We start from the raw sequence: 20,065 nt of genomic DNA, 5'->3' as shown, positions 1-20,065 counted from the left end.
GTGCTCTGCTGGGAGGAAGCTGGGTATATACTATTGAGCCGCCTGTAGATGGCGCTGCAGCGCACACTGAGCTCCTCGGCTGTCAGGAAGAAGCTCCTCTCTCTGGGACAGATTCTCTAAGCTTCAAAAGTGATAAAATGGAGAGTGATAAACAGCCAGCCAATCAGCTTCTGTGTGTCATTTTTCAAACACAGTCTGTGACATGGCAGGTAGGAGCTGATTGGCTGGCTGTTTATCACTCTCCATTTTATCACTTTTGAAGCTTAGAGAATCTAGCCCTCTGTCTCCAGGACATGGGGCTGCCTGATAGACGGAGCTATGAATGGGTGACATGCTGATTCTACAGGTTTGTGTCCCTTGTTGTGGGTGTCAGCTGCAGGGGCATGCACAGGGGGGAGAAAAGTGTGGGCACCATTAATGTATGCTGGCCCAGTAAGCACTATGTCTTGGTAGCTGCAGTGGGAAGGGGGAGGACTGGGTATATGTAAACTGGTTGCCCTCCATTGATTGTGGGGGTTATTTGCTTTAGTATAGGTGTTTGTAAGTATGCTGTATGTATGTATACTTTTTGTGTATGCTGTGTGTGTGTGTGTGTGTGTGTGTTTGTGTATGTCCTTTGTGTATGCTATGTGTGTCTATAGCTTGTGTATGTTTATAAATATGCTGTATGTGTGCATGCTGTATGGTATCTGTGGTTGTATGCCATGTGTGTGTGCGCGTGTATGTCCTTTGTGTCTAAGGTATGTGTGCGTGTATGTCCTGTGTGTGTATGGTATGTGCGCGTGTATGTCCTGTGTGTCTGTATGATATGTGTGCGTGTCTGTATGGCATGTCCTGTGTGTATGTATGGCATGCGTGTGATTACTGTATGTGTGCATGTATGTCCTGTTTGTGTGTATATGTATGGTATGTGTGTGTGTATGTGATGTGTGTCTGTATGGTATATGTACCTGTATATAGCAGCCAGGGCACTGCTTCCCCAGTGGCAGCTGTCACAGCCACACGCGCTGCAGGGTCGTGCTGGGCTGTGACAGCTGATTTTCATTAGTGAAGTTGCAGCCTGTGCCGGGAGTGGCTGCCGCGCAGGCTACAATAGACGGGGACTGGCTAATGCTGCACCTTACCTCCTCTGCCCGCCCCAGTGCTTGCTTGCTACCTGCCACATGCCCCATCCTCCACCTGCTGCCTGCCTGAAGTTAGGCAAATGCGAGAAATGTTGTTGCATATTTGTTATGTTTTCTACATATATTTTATTTGACAGATGCAGGAAGGACAGGGAGCCGGAGAGATGACGGAAGTCAGGGGGATGGAGAGGTAAAGGAGGGACAGAGAGGTGCAGGGGGGCAGAAGGATAGAGAAGTGCAAGGTAGATGGAAATGTGCAGGGGAGGACAAAGAAGTGCAGGGAGATGGAGAGGTGCACAGGAAACGGAGAGGTACAGGTGGGATCAGGGGGCAGAAAGGTGCAGGTGGGATCTTAATCCTGCTCTGACTGCTGGGATTCACTAAAAGTTAAAAAAAAGCTAAAAAGTTTTCAAGCTGCATTGTGAAATATATATACATATATAAATGTTTGTGTGTGTATGTAATTGTGTGTATATGACTTGTCATAACCAGTCACGTTATTCCCATTCTGTCATTCACTCAAGAAATATTCCCACTGGAACGCAGCGTACCGGTAGATTTCTTGAGGATTGACAGAACGGGAGTGCCTTGACTGGGTATGACAATTTACTTATAAACACTTATTTTCTGGCACTCCACCATTTACACTACTTTTAATTAGAGTGACATTCCAAACTTGGACATGATTTTGTATGTGTGTGTATGTATGTAGAGGAATGTAGTTTGGAATGAAAAACGGCACTCAAAGGGTCTTATCAAAACGTGCTATAATGCGAAGTAAAAAACACTTTGCATTATAGCACATTTTGATAAGACCCTTTGAGTGCTGTCTTTCATTCCAAACTATAATATATCTATATATAAAATGTGTGTGTTTGTACAGATAGATTATAACACCTTAATCCCCTCCCCCCCCCCCCCCCCCCACGAAGCCTAACCCTGTACCCCGCCGCCTAAACCTAATCCTTCTACTGCGCAGCATTTCCCTACCCTGCGCGGAATGTGTAAGGGGCATTAAGATGTTTGGTATATTGTCTAATGGACATTATGGTGTGTGACATGATGTGACATTGTGTGTGGCATTGTCTAATGGGCACGACTGTGTGTGGCATAATGCTTAAGGGTCATTACAGTGTCTGGCATATTGTCTAAGGGGCACTACTAGAAGGTGGAAAAATAACAAAAAAATGGGTTATAAATCAGGTTAAGTAAGGCTCCTGTTTCTTCCTCTTGGTAGCTGCTCTCTAGTCCAGTGCACTGATTGAGGGCACAGATCCACACATACAGTAAATGTGGAGATGAAGCTGCTACCACTGGGCATGTGCGCCAGCTGATCTCTGTCCCTTACCCTGGATGATGTGGCGCCAGCCCTAGTAATCATATTATACATCATTGTTATTGTTGTCATAATTTAAGGCACTTGTCAAGAGGAGGTTTTTTTTTTTGGGCAACCAGAACCCCTCCCCCCTTCTGCCTTTACCTATGCTTACTGTTCACATCTATTTATTATTCTTAAGCTCTATCTCTGACTACACTTTTACAGGTTATTATCTTCTAGAAGGTGCTAAAAAAACAGTAGAATCTGTTTAATTGCTATTGGCAACGGCTGCACTTCTAAAAACTCACATTTTAGTAAATATACTTTAAGTTCTTATTAAAGTATTTAATAAAGAAGCACTGAGTAGACTCATGTTCCTGCCACAGAATCAGCCACCAGGTGAACATTAACCCTTTGAGTGCTAAGGAAATTTGTGAAAAAAGGTGTGAAAATTGCCAAGCAAACCTTTTTATAAACCCTTCGAGTGCCAACGTTGCTGTGATCCTCAAAAGATCAGTAAAAAATGCCAGCGTTACTCAATGTGGGGGCAATATTTAACTAAATTTCAATAAATTGACTTGGCATAGAAGCCTATGGGTTTCTTATCACGACCTGTCGCCGCCCCGCACGGACCCTAGACGCCCCAACGTGCTCATTGCCGGGGGTTCTATTCTCGTTGTCAGGGGGTTACATGCTCGTTGCCATGGGTTGCCGGCACTGTACACACTGAGCTCCCCTGACAGAAGCTAGATGTCCAATAGGACCCCTAGCATCTGTCTCCAACAAGGCGGTGGCCAGTTTTGCATGGACACTGTAGGGACAAGTGCAATCAAGTGGCCCCGGCATTTCACTTTCCACCTCAAATCACCCCTCTGTCCCCTATCAGCTTTAAGGAACCCCTGGTCCAAACAAAGCATAGGAAGGGAGCAGGCACTCACCATCAAATGTAAAAGTTGCAAAGGTAGTTTTATTCCTGAGACAGACATCGTAAGATATTGTTAGTTGACCTTTCAGTCCGCAGCAGTATACTGTCTGGTTATGTGCATCCTGCGACTTATGCTGATGTCTTGAAAACGATCCTGGCTGTGGATCGAAATGTTGACCATTTTCATTTGATTTTAACCAATCAAGAAGATCTACAATGGAAAAGACCCAGCCGCTTCTTACTCTTTACAGTGTCCTCTGTGAAGGCGACAAGAGCCTGATCATCCAATCCTGGCTATACATATAGCAGTTCTCCTCTCTGGATATATGCGCCTCCCACTGGCTCCTTCAATGCAGCCCCCGCAGCGGCTCCTTAGACTCTACCAATAACCCCAAATCGATGTCTGATAATCCCAGAGCGCTATCGATGAATGGCTTTCCTCTCAATTATAAGTATTGTACCCAAAAGAGAAAAAGAAGGAAAACCAATAGTGTGATATTGTTACACTACATAGGACACATATAGAACACAAGGGAGGTCTGCTCGTACCCAAAGGATTGGTGTACTATATTTGTAGACAATTACACTTGATTGAGGGGAATCTGGGTTCCACCAATGGATCCTCCTCCTCTCATTAACCCAAAGATGCAGATGTATGCTCCGAAGGATGAGAGAGAAATAATATTTGGTGCAGTACGTTTTAATAGCAATGACAAATAAAAATAGGATGGCACAGGAAGGACTACAACAGAGGACCCTCACCATAAAAATATGTCTACAGGTGGAATGTAGACTAACAGCGCATAAGAGTGTTACCACAGGCGTCCCCGGAATGCTGCTGGTGTCAGGTAAGATCCACTGAAGTCCCCTCTGTGTCTCAGGTCACAGGCCGACCAGTTTTGATTCAAGATGAATCTTTCTCAAGGCGTGTTATTAACCAGTGTAATGGTCTGGTTTAAATACCCCCTCTCGGGAGACATATGAGAGACCTATTTCCAGACATAGATCGGCTAACGGCTAAAATTCCCACCCATTCCATTAAAACAGGTAAAGTATTAAGGCAGTCCATGTCACAGTTTCGTTTTGTTTTTCAGCGCAGCTGATTACAATATACAGCGTGTAGCTCCGGCGTCCGAGCACTTCCGGTATCCCGTCCGATACCGGAAGCGGATATGACGTTTTGCGTTCCATTGTTGAACTTCCGGCTACCTTTCCGGAAGAGCTTGCGTTCCACTCGGAGCGTGATGCATATCCCATATTCAATTAATCGCGGGAGGACTGTTGTCATGGTAGCCCCTTCTTCTTGTGAATAGAATGGTGTTCCCAGTATATGGAGGAAATATATCCTCGGGAATAAATTAGAAAGGCATAATTAATATACACGATAAAATGAGACCTTAATAAACAATATAAAACAGTCTAAAAGCGTAGCATGAATTAAAAAAAGGTGTGAATTATAAAAAACATTTGGTCTCGAAGTCCTTATTTTAACCACTCGGTATGAGTGTTTTGTAATTAAAAATTAGGGACATCTCGATCATCTTTTGCCAGTTTTTTTGTAAAATCACCACCTCTTGCATTTGGTAAAATTTTCTGCAATTCATAAAAAATCTTAATACACTTCGGGTCACATTGGTGGCAGGTTTTAAAGTGGGCTGATAGGGCATGTACCTCTAAACCTTTGCGAATATTTCTTAGGTGTTCCCCAAGTCTAACCTTAAAGGGACGGGTTGTCCTGCCTATATAAAATTTTGAACAAGAACATTCAATTGCATAAACAATATTGGATGAATGGCATGTTACAAAGTCCTTAATTTTATAAGGTTTCCCATTAATCATCAGATTTTCAATTTTCATCCCAAATGTATTCGGGATGTTTTTGCACCCCACACACTCCCCACAACAATAAAAGCCTTTAGAGGATGTTACGGCTTTTTTGGGGGAGGCGGGGCATAGGCTCTGTACTAACTTTTTTTGAGGTTAGGAGCCCGTCTGAAAATCACACTGGGTTCTTTGGGGATCTTGTCCCCCATTACAGGGTCCTTTTTTAGGAGGCCCCAGTGTTTTTTGAAAATCTTTTTAACTTCTACATGTTGTGAGGTAAAATCAGTAGTAAACGACCATTTGAAGCAGTCCATCTGATCTTTTTTATGGTCCTTACTCTTTTTGGACAATAAAGGGATTTTTGTAAGAACTTACCGTTCGAATCCCTTTCTCTGATATGGTCCTGGTGACACAGCTCAACACTGGGATGTATGGGATGTAGGAGGGTCCGTAGGAGCCAGGCACCTATCCTAAAGCTTTAGAGGGTAGGCTCCTCCCCTACTGCATCCCAGACTCTTCAGTTCAATCTTTCAAAGCCACTGGAATACATTAACTCAGTACAAACGCCTGCACACATTATATACACATTTTTCAAAAATAACTTTTAACCATATAACATGAAACATCATGAACCTGGCATTCTTACTGAGTGTAAGGGAGGGATCGCTGTGTCACCAGAACCATATCAGAGAAAGGGATTCGAACGGTAAGTTCTTACAAAAATCCCTTTTTCTCTTTCAATGGTCCTGGTGACACAGCTCAACATTGGGACGTTCCAGAGCCGGTCCTTTGGGTGGGTACGCTCAGGTCTGCAGCTCTCATCACTGTTTGCCCAAATGATGCGTCCTCCGACGCGAACTCATGGAACCTATAGAATTTGGCAAAGGTATGAACAGATGACCAAGTGGCAGCCCTGCAAACCTGCTCAGCTGTTGCCCCATGTCGAACCGCCCAAGAGGTGGCAACCGACCTGGTGGTATGCGCATTAATCCTGGCCGGTACAGGCCTACCAACTTTAGTATATGCAAACGCTATAACAGAGCGCAACCACCTAGCAATGGTCTGCTTAGAAGCAGGCCAACCAATTTTGTGTATGTCATACAAAACTAACAAGGTGTCAGTCTTTCTGACACTCTTAACTCTGTCCACATAAACGCGCAAGGCGCGCACAACATCCAAATTCCTCAATTTGTCCCTTTTCCTTGAACCCTCTGGGGGTTGAAACACAGGCAGAACTATCTCCTGATTTAGATGAAAAGCAGAGACTACTTTTGGTAAAAATTGGGGTACTGTCCAAAGAACAGCCCTATCATCATGAAATATAAGGAAGGGAGACTTGCATGACAATGCTCCCAACTCCGATACTCTTTTTGCTGACGCCACTGCCAACAAAAATACCAGTTTCCATGTAAGGAATTTAAGGTCAGCCGACCTTAATGGTTCAAAAGGGGCCTTCTGAAGACACTCCAAAACCAGAGATAAATCCCATGGTGCTACTGGTTGTTTGTAGGGAGGTTTCAAACGGGACACCCCCTGCAGGAAGGTCTGTACTTCCGGTAATAAAGCAATCCTTCTTTGGAAGTAAATAGACAAGGCCGAGATCTGTACTTTGAGTGACTGAAGGCTTAACCCGGAGGAAAAGCCATCCTGCAAAAACTCCAACAATTTTGCCAATTTAAAGCGTGATGTGTGTGACTTCTGCCTTTCACACCATCGAATCATTGTGTTAACCACCGCCTCTGAGAATCCTTTATTCCTCAAAATGGCGGTTTCAACAACCAGGCCGTCAAAATTAATCGAGCTGAATCCAGATGGTTGAACGGTCCTTGTCTTAGAAGGTCTGACCTCAGAGGTAGACGCCACGAGTCCACAGACAATCTCTGAAGCCTCGAGTACCAGGACCTCCTTGGCCAATCTGGGGCCACTAAAATTACTGGAATTGTCTGGGCCTGTATCTTTTTCAACACTCTTGCCAGCATTGGAACTGGTGGAAAAACATAAAGAAGATTCCCCTCCCAGGGGATAGTCATGGCATCCACTGCTTCTGCCAGTGGATCCCTCGTCCTGGCATAAAACCTGGGTACCTGATGGTTGAACCTGGATGCCATCAGGTCCACATCCGGGGTTCCCCACCTCATTGTAATCTGGTGAAATACTTGTGGGTTCAGGCTCCATTCCCCTTCCATCAGCTCCTCCCTGCTCAGGAAGTCGGCCTCTATATTCTCCACTCCTGGTATGAATATTGCTGATAATGCTGGAACATTCTGTTCCGCCCACAAGAAGATTCGGGACACCTCCCACATAGCCAGCTTGCTGCGTGTGCCTAACTGGTGATTCAGATATGCCACAGCTGTGGCGTTGTCGGTCTGAATCCTTAAAGGGAGCCTCTGTAACCTTTCTCCCGCCAGAGAAATCACCGTCCACACAGCTCTCAGTTCCAAGATGTTGATCGGTAAGGCAGACTCCTCTGGGGTCCACAAGCCTTGCAGACGCAGGTCCAAGACTACTGCCCCCCAGCCCTTAAGACTGGCGTCGGTAGTGACTACCAGCCAGCTCCAGGACTGCAGGGACCGACCCCACTGAAGGGAATCCACCTCTGTCCACCATCTCAGGGAGGATCGAGTTTCTGGAGACAACACTATCTGTTCCGACTTCATGGTCTGCGTGTTTCCTGACCAAGTCGTCAAAATGTTCCACTGGAACACTCGAGAGTGGAACCTGGCGAACTGCAACGTCTCGAAAGACGCCACCATCTTCCCCAGCAGCTTGAGGCACCTCCATACTGATGTGCTCCGAGAGCCGAGAATCTCCTGGACCAAGGCAGCCAGATCCCTGGCCTTTGCCTCTGGTAAAAATACCCGATGTAGGCGGGTATCCAGAACCACTCCCAGGAATTGGAGTCTCTGTGACGGCACCAACTGAGACTTTTGTAAGTTTAAAAGCCAGCCGTAAACCTGCAAAAAATTGATGGCTTCTGCCAAGTGACTCTGCAACATGTCTGCTGACTCCGCTTTGAACAGCAGGTCGTCCAAATATGGGATCACCGTGATTCCCCTCAGTCGAAGCACATCCGCCATTACAGACATTATCTTGGTGAATACCCTTGGCGCTGTGGCCAGTCCAAAGAGCAACGCCTGGAATTGCAAGTGCAGGTCTCCTATCGCCAACCTCAACAGAGCCTGATGTTCTGGGTGTATAGGGACATGAAGGTACGCGTCCTGGACATCCATGGACGCCAAATATTCTCCCTGGTCCAGGCTTAGCAGCACTGACCATAGAGACTCCATTTTGAAATGGTCTACCCACAAATGGACATTTAGTGACTTTAAATTCAAAATCGGTCTGAAAGACCCATCTGGTTTGGGCACCAGAAACAGAGTGGAATAAAAGCCTCTTTTCCACTCCGCTCTGGGGACCGGGATCACCACACCCTTCTCTAAAAGAGAGCGAGCCGCTCCCAAAAGAGCCGCACGGAGCCAAGCCTCCTTACCCCTGGAGGACTGAAACTTTCCCCTAAAAGACTGTCCTCGAAAGGACGCACCTCCTCTAGGGGAGGGCCGAAAGAACGGCCTGAAAGCAGAAAATCTTGATGTCTGCTTGGCTGCAGGGGCAGGCAGGAAAGTACTTTTGCCACCTGTGGCCTGTTTAATAATCTCTTCCAGTTCTGAGCCAAATAACAGCTTTCCTTTAAAAGCTAATGCTTCTAAGGCCTTCTTAGACTTGTTATCTGCCTCCCAAGCCTTAAGCCAGAGCACTCTCCTGGCATTGACAGACACTGTGGAAAACTCTAGCAGCCATTTTGAGAGCTTCCTCCTCAGCCTCTAGCACATACTCTGCTGCTGCTTTCAGCTTCTCCGCAAGCAATAACACACAAGGGTCAGCATGTAAAATAGTGCACAAATCATTGGCCCATACAATCATGGCCTTAGAGACCCAGGCTGAAGCAATCAGAGGACGTAGGGTGTATCCCACCCCTTCAAATATTGCTTTTAGGTTACCCTCCAGCTTTTTGTCTACGGGGTCCTTAAAAGCTGCTCCCCCTTGCACTGGTAAAACAGTAGCTTTTGACAACCGTGCCACAGAAGCATCAGCCACTGGAACTTTCTCCCAGAGATCCGCATGAGACTCAGGCATGGGGTACAGACTTAAGAATCTCTTAGGCATCTGCAGCCTTTTATCGGGCGTTTTCCAAGCCCCTTCCAATAAATCCTGTAAACCTTCATCTGAAGGGAAAGTAACAGCTTCCTTACGCTGCCGTTTAAAAACACCTTTTGCAGGAGTTTTATCTTTCACAGACAAATTTAAAGCCTGTTTAACAGCAGTAATCAAATCCTCCACCCCTGCGGCTGAGGAATCCTCAGAATCATCACCCTGCTCCCAGGGAATGTCTGCATATGCTCCCTCTTCCTCATCAACCATTAAAGGCACTGAGTAAGACCTTTTAGGGGTCCCCACAGCATCAACATCAATCTTGTCTAGCAATTCATTAAACCTGTTAATCCCCTTAGCAGTATCCTGCATCACCTGTAGGAAAGCAGGGTCTGCCTGGGTAAGAGGCAAGGAGCCAGAGGACTGCTGAGATGATGACATAGGTCTCTGAGTATCTACCAAGACATCACTCTGTCTGTCCAGCAATTGCACTAAAGCATTTACAGACCTGCCCAGGGCACTGGCCCACACGGGTTCCAATTGCTCTACCCTCTGGGGTTCACTCCCCATGGGTTTCACAGCAGCGCAAGCAATACACAAGCCCCCCTTGGCCATCTGCTCAGGGATAAATTTCAGTGTACAAACACTGCAAGCGCTCAATGTATCTGGGGCTCCCTCCCCCAAAACCACAGACTGATGCACAGACATGATGTTCACAAATAACACAGTTACAGCGCAAAATGTACAGGCGTTTACACAAAGCCAATGTACTCAGTCACTTAGCTGTCTGTAGTCTTTAGAATAGGGAAAACGATGTCGCCACGGCGGTGCGGGTGTGAGGAGGTTGATGGCGTGAGCTCCCTGGAATGCTGATATCCGTATAGACCTAAAGCCCGCCAAAGCCTCCTTCCCCTGGGGCAGTACCTGCAGAGTTACCGCTACATCTTAGCACTTCAGTTTTCTACCTTCTGCCAACATCGCGGGAATCAGCCCGGCGCAGAGAGAGTCCGCCCGGCGACGGGGGGGAACCAGAGAGAGGAGAGCGGTGCGGACGAGTTTCCCAGGTGCACCGGGACTCCGACGGCTTCCGGCGGCAGCGTGAGGCTCACAGCTCCTTGGCGCATGCGGTCTCCTAGCTGGACGTCGCAGAGAGGAGGGAGGTCGGCTCTGCCTACGGACAGCGGAGAACGCTAAACAGCTACCCCCGCTGGCATAATTTCTAGACGCCACACTCCTGCACCCACAGAGGGGGCGCATGCGGCTCCCTGGCCGGACACTACAGAGAGGAGAGAGGTCGGCTCTACCCACTGATAGTGGGGAACGCTGAGCAGTCTACCTCCGCCAGCATATCTCCTGGACGGCACATTCCTGTACAGAGGGGGACAGAGAGAGGACACAGGCAAAGCAGCAGCACCACTCTGTCGGGATAACCTGCCAAGGAAACTAGTGCTGAATACAGCAGAACACTGGTGCAGTATATCTTTTTCTTTTTTCCTTTTTATTTTTTCTTGGTTGTTGCTCTCTTGACCTGCCTCACAGTTATAATTATAGTTAACTGTGCTTATAATATCAGCACCTGAGAAACCTCGGTATATAAACGGGGAACCACTGCATAACTCCTTGATTGAGAAGCTGCATCGAATTAAAGGCAATCTGTACTGCGTAATATAATCAGTATAGACTTAAAGAAGCCCAGTGACATTGGGTGTGGTGTGTACTCCCTTGCAAGATCTGACACCAAATCAAGCTAACACTGTAAAAACTGGTCCCAGTGACAATGGGAAAAACCGGTAACACCTCGGCAGCCGCCCGACTAGAACGTTATGCCCGCACACAAGGCGGGAATACCCAAACCCCTACCTCTACCCCAGTGAGTACACCGTCCAAAAGTAAAAGTCCACCTCCTGAGACAGAAATAACCCTCCAGCAGGTCCTGGCGGCCATTAGCAGCTCAGAGCAACGACTATCTGAACAAATTATGGGGGTACAAACAGAGATCGTTGTCATAAAAACCGAGATTAAATTGACCACAGAACGTATTAAGGAGGTGGAGGTTCGTATCTCGGCACTGGAAGACGTGAACAACCAGTGGTTCAGTAAAGTTAACAAAATGTCTCAGCAAATAGCCGAGATGAAGGTAAAATTCCTGGACACTGAGGGACGACTAAGAAGGAACAACCTGCGGTTGGTAGGAATCCCAGAAAAAGAGGAAGGGGCAGACGTTGCTAAGTTTATAACAGAATGGCTGTGTGCGAAATTTGGTCAAGCTTCATTCTCCAACCACTTTGTCGTGGAAAGGGCACACAGGGTGCCTACGAGACCACTACCTCCGGGGTCCCCACCAAGGACCTTAATTGTTAAATTTCTCAACTTTCAGGACAGAGACTCTATTCTACGCTTGATACGTGTTAATGGCCCTCTGGAGTATAATGGGGTTAAAATCTCCGTGTTTCCGGATTTTGCGCTCGAAGTGCAAAAAGAGAGAGCTAAATTCTCTGAAGTTAAAAAAAGACTGCAGGAGAAAAACTTGAAATACTCAATGATCTTCCCTTCAAAATTAAGGGTGATCAATAAAAACGAGACTATATTTTTTCACACACCGATGGAAGCTGCTAAATGGCTAGACAGCCAGGTTCCGGGGGCAAGGCAGCTGGTGCAGGAATAGGTCTAAATGAAAAAAAAAAAAATATATGTCAAAATAATTCCAGGGAGCTCCCCGCAAATTGGCGGCCATTTTTCTTTTTTTTTTTTTGTAAGCCCCCAGATAGACGGGAGTTGCTCTCTCCTTTTTTCTGTTTTTTGTTTTGTTTTTTCTCTTTTTTTTTTTTTTTTTTGTGTCCATGTTGGGTTCGGGTGGGAGGGAAGAGTAGTAGGTATGCCTAGCACAGGGAGGTATACAGGGAGGGGGGAGGGACTGGTAGGATGTGGGGTTTGTCTACAGTACTTAATGCTTTTATATCCATCTGATTGTATATTATGTACAGCAATTTGCGCCTCTTTTGGCAAAAGGCTAAAAAAGAAGGAATGGCAGGGTCTCTAAACCAGGGTACGAAGATTAAAATAGTGACCTGGAATGTACGGGGATTGAACTGCAAGATAAAACGGTCCCTGGTTATGAATCAGTTAAGGAAAATGGGACCAGATATAGTCGCTCTAACAGAAACGCATTTGGTGGGAAGTAAACAGATGGCCTTAAAGAGGCCTTGGGTTGGATACACCTGCCATTCCTCCTTCACCTCTTCGGCTAGGGGTGTGTCAATATTGATCAAAAAAACGTTGCCGTTCACCTGCAACAGGGTTTGGGTTGATCCAGGGGGTTGTTACATATTTTTGGATTGCCTAATTTATGATTCCCCGTATATAATTTTGTCTATTTATATCCCGCCCCCTTTTTCGTATAAGATCTTGACAAAAGCAATTGAATTCGCAGCCCATTCCCCCACCTCCCCGGTCATATGTATGGGTGACCTAAACAACATCATGGATCCCCAACTAGACCGATGGAGAAGTGGAAATAGTGGAACGACTGGGGGTAATAGGGGACTGGCGAATTTTATGCAAAACATCGGCTGGGTTGACCCTTGGCGGATACATAATCCCGCCATTCGCCAGTTCTCCTGTTTCTCCACATCCTATTCTGCATTTTCCAGGATTGACTACATTCTGGTCTCCAGAAGCATCGCCCCCCAAGTCCACAAGATTGAACACAGATCGAGAGGTATCTCAGATTACTCCCCGATATACATGGAACTCTCCCTCAATGTGGACCGGGGGTGCAGCTTCTGGAGTTTTAATTCTAATTGGTTGAATTGTATTAATAACAGTCCCGACCTGGAGGGTCAATGGCGGGAATACTGGGAATTCAATCGAGATTCTGCTTCTGCAGCAATACAGTGGGACGCCTTCAAGGCTTTTTTAAGGGGCACACTAAGGAAATGTATAGCGGATATAAAAAAAGACAGTAGAGGGAAAATTCAGGAAAAAGAAGAATTATGTTTAGATAGAGAGGCGGAATACTTGGCAAGTAACACCGATAATGCTTATCAGTCTTGGCAAGCGGCCCAGAATATATGGTTGGAAGCAGTGAAGGCTGAAAATGTAAAAATCATGCTTCATAAAACCCATCTAAATTACCGTCACTCAGATAGGTCAGGTAAATATCTTGCCTTTTTGACCCGTGCAGAAGCATCCTCAAAAACGATAAGCTCAATTAGAAATGAAAAAGGGGAGTTGATATGCTCCACTCCACAAATAGGAGAAACATTCAGAAGATATTTTCAGGGGATATACACCTCCCAACTAACGTATAATTCGACGGAGATTGAGGAGTTCTTAGGCAGTATTACCCTTCCAGTCCTACATGAAGCTGCTAAGATAGATCTGGAATCCCCCCTAATTATTTCGGAGGTTGTTAGGGCAATTAAAGATTCACCTAGTGGTAAGGCACCGGGACTAGACGGGATCCCTATCGAAATATATAAGAAATACATAACCTTTCTAGCCCCTACTCTTCTGGAAACATTTGATAATTGTTTCAAAGAAGGTACCATACCTGCATCATTGTCCGAAGCAAAAATTGTCGTGATCCTTAAAGCAGGGAAACCAGCGTGGGATCTCGACTCCTACAGGCCAATATCATTGATCTCCACGGAGGCCAAGATCTTGGCAAAAATCCTCGCGTATAGACTAAACCAACATATACATACATTGATCCATCAAAACCAATCTGGTTTCATGCCCGGTAAGGACACCTCCATAAATTTACGCCACCTTTATACCCACCTGCAGACCACTAGCAATAAGAATACCGGTTCAATTATTATTTCCCTCGATGCTATCAAAGCTTTCGACGCCATTGAATGGCCCTATCTCTGGGCAGTACTCCGGGCGGTTGGGTTGGGGCCAAACTTTGTTAAATGGGTGCAGCTTCTGTACACCAGTCCGAGGGCCAGGGTCTCAGTCAATGGCTGGACCTCACCAGCATTTGCTCTTGCCCGGGGGACGAGGCAGGGGTGCCCTCTCTCCCCTGTCTTGTTCGCCCTAGCAATAGAGCCTCTGGCCTGTTTGTTGAGGCAACACCAGGCAATAGAGGGTTTCCCGCTGGGCGGCGGCAATGACGTGGTGTCACTGTACGCCGACGACTTGTTGATATATCTACAAGACTCTAGTAAGTCGTTACCGTTGGTTCTTAATTTAATTGATAACTTTGGTAACTTCTCGGGGTTTAGAATAAATAAGACAAAATCTATTATTTTCCCAGTTAGCCCTTCCCTGAGACAGCCCCCACTATCTGCCCAACCATTGAAATGGGTTTCGACCTTCAAATATCTCGGTATTAATATATCATGGGACCCCAGAGAGTATGTTCAATTAAATATACAACCCCTATTAGTATGGCTTAGGGAAAAAATTAAATCTTGGACTAAACTCCCCTTGATAGTCACTGGGAGAATAAACCTAGTCAAAATGGTAGTCCTTCCCAAGTTTCTGTACGTCTTCTATCACTCACCGCTCTATCTCTCGAAGTCTATATTTCGGAAAATAAATAGCATGATAGCTACATTTATTTGGAAGGGTGCCCGGCATAAAATTAAATTAAGTAACCTGATGAGGAATGTTGGTGAAGGGGGACTGGGTCTGCCCGATATGAGGCGATACTATTTGGCAGCCCAGCTTGCACAACTGCGAACATGGTTTTCGCAAGAGGAGTACGGCTGGGAATATGCCAATAAATTGTCCTCCCCCGCAGCTATCAATGCCAACCCGTCACAAAGAATAATAAATGGGAGATTCACTAGTACAGACCCCCCATTAATGCTACAGGCCATCAAAGTGTGGCGTGAGGCCGACCAACTAATGAGAACAGACTTCATTGATAGTGACAACCGGATTGTAGACCGGCTAACAGATCAGGAAGCTACCAATCTGCAGATTTTTGAGGCTTGGCACTACTACGAAGTGACAAAACTTCAACAGATCTACACCCCAACAGGGCTTAAATCATTTTCCCAATTAAAGACGGAGTTTAATTTACCGCAGACTCATTTTTACCGCTATCTGCAATTAAGGAACGCTATCCAGTCACATTTGTCTAACAATCTTCCAACATTTGGGGAATCCAAGATAAAATTGATTCTTAAGTCCAGTAATAAAAAAAAGACAATCTCCAGGATATATAATACTGTGGGTAAAGTAGTGTATAATGATGGATTAGTAGACCTGTGGGAAAAATGGGTACAAGATGTAGGTACATTGAGCGATGAGGAATGGTCAATTGCAACCAAATCTATATATAAAGTCACCAATTCCCTTCGTATTCAATTACCACAACTATATATATTTTATAGATCATATTTGTCAGTTATAACCCTAAGTAAATTCCCAGGAAGATCCGCTGCAACATGCCCGAGGTGTGGTGTACACTCTGGTAATTTCATGCATTCACTATGGGAGTGCCAGGGTGTAGCCAAATTCTGGGAAAAGGTAAAAAAAATAATAGTAGACACCGGGGTAAACAGTCAGGCACTGTCTATTAAATGCTGCCTATTGGGCATTGTTGGCGAATCTACAAACGGTAACGATAAGATATATATTAATAATCTTTGCTCTATAGCAAAAGTTATAATCGGGAGAAATTAGATGGCGAAAGTAGCACCCGAGCTTAATTGTTGGTTTGGATTAGTAAATTATACTATCAGACAGGAGCTTGCCCTACACATTAGCCGTAATTCGACACTTAAGTTTAATTTAATATGGCACAGGTGGATAAAATCTCCGTATTATCAAAAGTAATGTAAAGGTCACATTTAAGGAGTGCGTTACTAGGATAGAAATTAGGGGGGGGGGGTGGGTGGGAGGGAAATGGGAGGGGGGGTTATCACGGGGTCAGAAAGGGCCCAGAATAGATTGTACCACTAGAAGTAATTCTAAGTAGATGTATCACGTTAAGATAAAAAGTTTTTTCACTATGAACGTTGCATGATTTCCTTGTTTGAAATATGGAACAAGGAATACTACAAGAAGCAAGGTCACAAGAAGCACATTCACTTTAATTGAGTTGGCACATAATGTTAGTTAACGCACGTAGTAAAAGTAATTTACAGGTATTAGTAGAAGAGGGGGCGAGCTGAACTCACCTGTCAAGAAATATTTAGGTCAGTAGTAAAAATATATCTTACCGGGACCAATTAAAACAAGAGAATAGGTGACCAGGAATTGATAGGAATATGTAATGTTGGGAAGAACTAGAACCAGGCAGATCCCCCGACTGCAGGCCCTGGCAATCAAGGAATTAGAAGTAGAATATCCCCGCCTCCACAAATCCCCATAAATTAAAGTCGCAAATTGATAATTAAAGAATAGTATAATTGAAATGGTATTTGGTATACGTAAAGAAAGAAAAGTCAAAAGTGCTGTACTTGTATGTATGTCAGTAAATGTATTTCTCTTTTTTTTTTTTTGTGAATGTATAAATTTTTTTTTTTTTTTCTTTGTCTGTTTTGTAAATTATTCTTGAAGAAAAATTAATAAAGATTTAAAATAAAAAAAAAGAATAGGGAAAACGATGCCCAGGAAATCCAATCACTCTGTCAGGATCTGTCAGCCAGCTCAGCTCCGCTGCAAGCGTTCCGAATGGCGCCAAAACAGAGTGAGGGAAGAGACTAAGTCCCTGCTGCTGCGGGGTCCGTGACTTTTGGCGCCAACCACCCCCAGACAGCCGCTCCCTTAGTAGGATCTCCTAGTTCCAGTATCTCCCCCTCAGCTGGGGACCACTTGGAACATGCCTGTAACACACTGCTGTCCTCTCATATAGGAGCTCAGTGTGTAAGCTCCGCAGAAAATGGCCGCCGCCATCACGGAGCGCCTGTCCCCCATGATTCCCACCTAGCGTGAAGCCGGTTTCAGAGCGCTCCGGAGCCCAGGCAGCTTCTTAAAAGCCAGACAGCGTCTCCCCTGTGCACAGCGAGCTGACAGGACGCGCTTCTGTCAGCTCCTGCTGCGCTAGCAGTGTGAGGATTCACTAATGAGAATCCTCACACTGTGCCTACCTAGCTAGAGTGAAAAGTTAATAAAATAATAAAAAACCCTAACTACTCTAATCCTTCGGCTGCACCCACTCCAGTGGGCACCTAACACGAACTGAAGAGTCTGGGATGCAGTAGGGGAGGAGCCTACTCTCTAAAGCTTTAGGATAGGTGCCTGGCTCCTACGGACCCTCCTACATCCCAATGTTGAGCTGTGTCACCAGGACCATTGAAAGAGAAAACTCTTTTCTTTCTAATTCTTCAACATCCATAATAGTTTGGTCCAAATATTCGCTGTCATAACCACTGGTGATAAAACTATTTTTCATCTCCTTAGCCTGTTCTAAGTAAACTAGGTGTTTCATCGCGCCCTACGGGCGCTCTTCACACCGTCGTAAGGGGCTACGCCCCATTAAAGTTAGAAATATATTATAATGTGAATTATGTTTGTTATTTGTGGATGAATGTGTTTAATTATGGGGTGGGGGGATGGTGTTGGCGGGCAGGGGTGTGTTGGGTTAGGGATTTTGGTGGGGTGGTGTATGATACTTTGGCTAGGTGTAGAGTGCAGGTGTTGGTGGTATAGTGGTGCAAAGAGAGTGTGTGTGTTATTGTTTTGGAGTGGGGGTGGTGGTACCAGGAAGGGGTGTGTTGGATTGGATATTTCAGTGGGGTGATGCTGGCTATGGTGAATACAGCGTAGGCGTTGGTGGATTAGTGTATTGTTTTAAAAATGGTACCTGTTATCCATTGGTGGTATAGTAAGAGATCCTGTCAGGTGCGCAGGCAGCAGTTTCCGGCTAGTGGCTGGCGTGAGGGTACCAGGAGTCCTTGCAGGTGCTGAGGTAGCAGGCGGCGGATAGTTGAATGCAGTGGCGGATGTCAGGGTAGCGGCAGCACAGAGGTAGTGGGTGGCTTTGCAGCTTTGCAGCTGTGAGTGGAGTGGTAGCTTGGCGGTCGCGGCTGGAGGGGGTGGTAGCGGCACTTTTGGCAGCGCGGAGGTAGTAAGCGGCTTAGCGGCTGTGAGGGGAGTGGGAGCTTGGCAGTTGTGGCTGCAGCAGGCATCGTGCGCACTCTGCAGCACTGTGCGGAATGTGCTCTTGCGGCAGTTCCCGCGTGACTGTGAGTTTCCTGCATTTGCCCTGTGTTTCCTGCGCGACTTCTCGGATCGCAGGTCCCGGACAGGGTGATGCTGCTGGTTTGTAATATGTGGGTGGCGGTTGATGACAATGTAGGTGTAGCGCTGGTTAGTAGGAGCCCGTATCAAAGTGTAGGAGGCAGACAAATTAAAAATAGGGACAGTCTGCACCCAAAATTGTCAATGTAATGCTTATTACACATGTCACACACCCATTGCATACTATACCACAGGCCATAATGACCTGCCTCTTTCGGGAAGGGTGTATAGTATGTGTACACTCCAAATCATATGTATTTCGGATGATCCTTTAGTTTCAGCTAGTGCTGTTTGTCACATCAGTCAGGTGTATAGGTACCATTAGAAAGATGCTCAAACTAAACCCTTTGAGATACATGTTATGCTCCATATACGGGAGACCTGGGAAGTGTGTCAGTGAGTAATGAGTACACCTGTGTGTCTGCGCGGTGACCTGGGAAGTGTGTCAGTGAGTAATGAGTACACCTGTGTGTCTGTGCGGTGACCTGGGAAGTGTGTCAGTGAGTAATGAGTACACCTGTGTGTCTGCGCTGTGACCTGGGAAGTGTGTCAGTGAGTAATGAGTACACCTGTGTGTCTGCGCAGTGACCTGGGAAGTGTGTCAGTGAGTAATGAGTACACCTGTGTGTCTACGCTGTGACCTGGGAAGTGTGTCAGTGAGTAATGAGTACACCTGTGTGTCTGTGCTGTGACCTGGGAAGTGTGTCAGTGAGTAATGAGTACACCTGTGTGTCTGTGCTGTGACCTGGGAAGTGTGTCAGTGAGTAATAAGTACACCTGTGCGGCTGCCTGGTGACCTGGAAAGTGTCAGTGAGTAATGAATACACCTGTGCTGCTGCCCAGTGACCTGGGAAATGTGTCAGGGAGTACACCTGTGTACCTGGGAAGTGTGTTAGTGAGTACACCTGTGTACCTGCCGGGTGACGTGGGAAATGTGTCAGTGAGCGACAGTACACCTGTGTACCTGGCCCATATCACCTGTAGCATCAGACAGTAAACAGGACCCCCCCTTGAGCATGGCACAGATCTAGCTGCAGGTGTGTGCGGCACTATCACTCACTTCAACTGTAGGAGCCCCCAGCTTTGCGGTTCCCGGGGCAGGGCTGCGGTAGGCTGTAGTTACTCCAGCGGCTTCTAGTCACCAGGGGAAGGAAGTCCCCCTGCTCCGACAGCGACTGTAGGTTAGTGGTGGCAGCTGCCGGGTCATGTGCAGGGGTGTGTGGCCGGGTTGCTGCTGTGTGCAGGCCGGGGGGGAGCGAGTTGATGCTAGGGCCATGTGCGGGGGTTGTCGGGTCTGCGTCTGCTGCTTGCGGGCCGGGAGGTGGGCGAGCTGCTGCTGCCATGGATGTGCGGGTGGTGGGCGCCTGGCAGGGCTGCTGCGGCCCTGTGCGAGCCAGGCTTCTGGGACCAAGTGCGGGGAGGTGGCAGGGCAGAGCGTGTTCCCGCGAGAGTTGGACACTGACTGCCCTGAGCGCACGAGCCAGGGCACAGGGACCGGGACCGTGCTTGTGCATTAAGGTGTGC

General features: G+C 46.5%; 1 long non-coding RNA gene across 3 annotated transcripts in view; it reads left to right on the top strand.

Annotated features, from left to right (window-relative positions):
- Nucleotides 1-169: 169 nt before the first annotated feature.
- LOC146059701 (uncharacterized) overlaps nt 170-20,065 on the top strand; it is a 27,585-nt gene continuing 7,689 nt past the window's right edge. Inside the window, exons 1-2 of one of the 3 annotated variants that reach the window (XR_014470298.1) lie at nt 170-346; nt 1,262-1,314. This is a non-coding gene — a long non-coding RNA (uncharacterized LOC146059701). The remainder of the gene's footprint in view (nt 347-1,261; nt 1,315-20,065) is intronic. The other 2 variants (XR_014470297.1, XR_014470299.1) reach the window with 2 other exon arrangements.

Source organism: Crinia signifera, chromosome 2 (assembly GCF_055691185.1).
Source record: "Crinia signifera chromosome 2, ASM5569118v1, whole genome shotgun sequence".
NCBI lineage: Eukaryota > Metazoa > Chordata > Amphibia > Anura > Myobatrachidae > Crinia > Crinia signifera.
The sequence above is the reverse complement of the archived record's forward strand: the minus strand, read 5'-3'. Positions and strand labels throughout refer to the sequence as shown.